General features: G+C 46.0%; 1 protein-coding gene across 4 annotated transcripts in view; it reads right to left on the reverse strand.

The window, feature by feature from the left end:
* Window positions 1-2,895, reverse strand: part of dtnba (dystrobrevin, beta a) — an 87,640-nt gene extending 84,745 nt beyond the window's left edge. For all 4 annotated transcript variants that reach the window (XM_063223649.1, XM_063223648.1, XM_063223647.1 and 1 more), the window contains exon 1: window positions 2,539-2,895. The gene's annotated coding sequence lies outside the window, so the exon portion shown is untranslated. The remainder of the gene's footprint in view (window positions 1-2,538) is intronic.
* Window positions 2,896-5,000: the final 2,105 nt, after the last annotated feature.

The raw sequence follows: 5,000 nt of genomic DNA on the forward strand, positions 1-5,000 counted from the left end.
TTACAGCGTGCCACTGGAGGTACGGCGCGCATTAAGGGGCTACACGATAAAAACGATAAAATCGGTGGGTAGTGGAATACCTGAATGGCTAGTGACTCGGGAAAACCACTAGCCACAGAGGCCGGTGGGTGAAAAAGTTAATGTCAAGCCCTGATGTGCACCTAGGTGGTTTGCTGGATCAGAATGTAACTGGTGCGGGAAGGGGAATCAGCACCAGTCTACCAGACCAGCCTGAAAACAGCAAATGTGTGTTTGTGTGGAATACAGAAACAGGCCGGTGCCATGAGTGCTATATGTTGGTGCGGACGCACATTCCACAGATCATGACAGAGCAGAGAGAGAGAGAGAGAGAGAGAGAGAGAGAGAGAGAGAGAGAGAGAGAAAGAGAGAGAGAGAGATAGAGAGAGACAGAGACAGAGAGCTAGACATAGAGAGAGAGAGAGAGAGAGAGAGAGAGAGAGAGAGAGGGAGAGAGAGAGAGAGAGAGAGAGAGAGAGAGAGAGAGAGAGAGAGAGAGACAGAGAGAGACTCTCTAAGCCTAGCTATCAATCATGTGCTTATTGTGTGTCTCCCCATACAATGTTTTCACACACTTCCCTACAATAGCCAACGTGCTTAGGGGCCCATTTTCTCTCTCTCTCTCTCACACACACACACACACACACACACACACACACACACACACACACACACACACACACACACACACACACACACACACACACACACAGGAAGGCACTCTCCCTCTCTCAAACACAAACACACACATACACACACGCGCGCACACACACACACACACACACACACACGTGTGCTCGCGCACACACACACACGCGCGCGCACACACACACACACACACACACACACACACACACACACACACACACACACACACACACACACACACACACACACACACACACACACACACACACACACACGCACACACACAAGCTATTTTTGCCATGGAGACAGCCAGAGAGCCAGCATTGCCCTGACAAGTACACGCTCCTACATCAAAGACCCCCAAGTCCCCAGAGCTCAGTCCAAAAGGGCAGACAGCACCTTAAGTTAAAGTTAACCATCGGGCTGTTTCATTCCACCCCCAAATTCTCCCTCTCTCTCTCTCGCTCTCTCTCTCTCTCACACACACACACACACACACACACACACACACACACACACACACACACACACACACACACACACACGTCTCCTTATCAGAAGTACTTTTACCTCAACAGCAGGGAGGAATGTCAGGAGCGGTGGCCACGGCCTAGTAAGGTGTGATAAGTGAAGTGGAACACACTCACCAAGAGCTTTCTCCTGAAGCGTGCACAGACAGACAGACAGACAGAGAGAGAGAGAGACAGAGACAGAGAGAGAGAGAGAGAGAGAGAGAGAGAGAGAGAGAGAGAGAGAGAGAGAGACATGTTTGGCACTGATAAAGCCTACACTTTATCTACACATAATGTAGGCCTGCTTTTTGATCAGCGTAACGCACCCCTAATCAAAAGAAGAACAGTAGGCTAGGCCTAACACCGTGCCATCATGCGCCTGTGCGTAAAGGCAAGGTAGCATCTGGCAAGTTATCTCAGGTCCGGTTAGTCATGCAACTGTAGAACTATGTTTTTTCTCTGTAAGCAGAAAACATAGGAGCAGCCCTATTTAGGTCGTTCTTGGCATGTGTCTGAAAGTATATCTCTGATTCTGAGCATAGCACCGAACCAATGATGGCACAACGTTCCAAAACACCGCACTCATGATAACAGTTTACAGCATTGAGGCCAACAATACAGACATTGTCAACAAAATGTGGAGGAAGACTAATGCATTGGTCCATCAAAACACACAAAACGCATCCCAACTAACGTTATAGCTCACTTTCCTTTTCAGTAGTTCTAACACAGTAATGACAGTGGCCGATCGCACGGCATAGAAACATAGTTCTAGGCAGATTCCGCCGTGAATAAAACCATTGGTTAGGCATTGTTTTTCACCAAAACGGTCTATTTTCGTACGGGCCTAGAGCGTACAGCAATTCGATTTGTTTTGGGGTCGGTCAGTCTCAACCAGTCACCGGACATCGTGGTTGGCTACATTTGAATGAGGCACGTAAGTTACCTCCAGTGTCGCCTACAGGACGCTTTGAACCATTGGCAGGCTACTGACTAAAAAGCTAAACTTACGTTACGAGCGAGGAAACTTGTTTACGCCATAGCACTGTGATTCAGTGCGGATACAGCCAGCCAGTGCAACCTCCAAAACGTACCGTATATCGCTTCGGAATACTTTATCCCGTTCAGTTGAGGAAACAAGACATAAAAGCGCGGCCATATTGTAAAATATTAACTCCCTCTTTGCCTAGTAGCTAGAGCTCTTCCAATGAATGCTTGAATGAAAGTGCACTCGGGCAGCCGAAAGACAGGACAGAACGGGTCCTCCACATCAGCACTTTCGAATAAACACATTCTTACTTTTCTGTCTCGATCAAATAGTCCACTGGGTCGACAAAGTCGGTAGGATGGAACAACTCACCAGAACAAATTTCCGCAGGTAGGCAACAAAGTAACAGTCAGTTCGTAGGCAGACAACCAGCATCCAGTGAACAAGAAATACTTTCGAATAATATTCGACAGACAGGCAGGCAGTTTGCTGATTTTCTAGTTCATGTCCTGACTCCGGGCGGTTTGGGGGAATGCCTCAGCTTGGCTTGGTTTCAGTCACCGCTGAAAACTCCTGAGAGACGGGGAAATGCGTGTGTGCTTCCCCATGGTCCACCACCGGTCGCAGCCTGCGATTGTCTTGTGGAGTCGAGCTGAGCCGAGCAGAGCAGAGCTGCGGTGCTGTGCCGAGTGAGAGTGCAGTCCACTCTACAGCTCGCTCGCTCGCTCGCTCTCTGGCTCGCTCTCTCTCTCTCTCTCTCTCTCTCTCTCTCTCTCTCTCTCTCTCTCTCTCTCTCTCTCTCTCTCTCTCTCTCTCTCTCATTACGAATGTACCCACAATATGAGAGTCGTTCCTTCAATACTTCACCATATCTTACTGTTTTAAGACTTTGTCATGCCTTCTATTCTCAAGAACACAGCAAAACTCCACTTGGGATTTGTAAACAATTTGTAAACAACACACACACACACACACACACACACACACACACACACACACACACACACACACACACACACACACACACACACACACACACACACACACACACACACACAGTCTCTCAGACACAGCCATAACCCCTGGACTGGGTAAACCTATTGACTGCTGTGAAATTCATCACTGGGTTGTGATTAAATGAGGAGCTCAAACTAATGCTGTACGGTACAGTTCCTGAGAAATGTGATTGCCGTGCACACAAGTATGTATGTGGGAATGTACACATCTCTTTCAACTTTCAAGAAACAAGTAGACTCTCTCTCTCTCTCTCTTTCGTGACTATCTATCTACTACATTAATGCTTTAGATGCCTCAGTCCCGAGCCAGAGTCTATGGCAGGGGTGGGAATGTCTCGAGGGCCGTTTGCAGCCCTTGAGGCCGTTTTATCCGGCCCCCGATGTAATTTTAATGTTATGCAGCTTCACATGAAATGTGACATATTTTGTAATGGAATCTTAGAAAATACATTTGCAATACAATTAAGTTATATTCAGGGGACCTAGAGAAGGTGGGCTGCCTTCAATATAGGCCTAAAGTGCAGAGGGAAACCCTGGTTTGTGTTCATAGTACGGCCCTCTGAGGACTTTTACGGCCCTTGGATGAATTTGAAGTGGCCCCTCGAATGAAAAAGGTTCCCCACCCCTGGTCTATGACATGATGTGTATGTGTGTGCACTCAACTTAACCCTGAGTCCTGGATGGTGAATGAAAGATGCCATTTGCATACAAGCAAAATAGATAATAAAAAGGTCGATCTAGTTTGAAATGTCCAGGTGGCAACCCTATCATCAATACCAAGACTGGTATAAAGAAGGTGAACACTGATTATTAGGAATCTTCATTATGTGTTAGTTTGTTTACTTTGTCCAAACCATTTTTGGCTCCATTTAAGTGGGAAACATGGGTATGTATTTGAATGTGTGCCATTTCTATTCTTGCTCAGTTGCCTCACAGCAACTGGCTTAGTTACAGAGGCCTTTCAATGATCACTTATGTAGCTGCCAGTGCCAGAAGTGTGTCAAGCTACTCTACTCAAAGTCCACTTTATAGCCTCCTTGCAGCCCTATAAAGCCAAATTAAGGTGGTAACTACATATTACTTATTCCGCCAAAGGCCTAGCTTGACATGGACATTTTTAGACTTTTAACTCCTTTGTATCGTGACTGGATCCCATGCCTGTTGTTGGCCTAGCCAAAACCGAACTCAATATTTACACCAAAACAATGGACTGAAATTGTGCGTGCATGCAAACTCATAGTTTATTTCACAGAGACTCTGTCCTATCATATCATATATGGTTGTTCAAACGTGCCTGCACATATTGTGTTGCATATCAATGTGAGCCGTTTCATTGGCCTGGGCCTACCCATATTCCTGTGACACCCCGAATTTCATGCTCTAGTCTTGTTACGCAATTCATGAATTGTGTACGTGGGCCAACTATACTACGTACTACATAAAATAGCTCTGTGGGCCAAGTTTGACACCCCTGGCCTACAGGGTCTGCATTTTTTGGCTCAGCCCTTTCCGAGATCTGAGCTATTCTAATGGGGGCAGATTTTGTTGCATTTAAAAAATTCTTAACACAGGCCTAATCAAAATATTTTCCCAAAAGGTAGGTATCACTGTTTGCTAGTTGTCTGCTGATGTTGCATAACCTTTTGGATGTTATTGAGAATAAATCAAAGATGTTTTTTTGAAATGTAAACAAACACCTGCCCCCATTACAATTACCAGGATCTCTGAAAAGGCTGAAGAAGAAGAAGAAAAAATCTCAGGTACTGACAAGTCCAGGGTAGTGTGAGCATTACAACTGCATGTTGAAATTGGCTGAAC

Source organism: Engraulis encrasicolus, chromosome 18 (genome assembly GCF_034702125.1).
Source record: "Engraulis encrasicolus isolate BLACKSEA-1 chromosome 18, IST_EnEncr_1.0, whole genome shotgun sequence".
NCBI classification, from domain to species: Eukaryota; Metazoa; Chordata; class Actinopteri; order Clupeiformes; family Engraulidae; genus Engraulis; species Engraulis encrasicolus.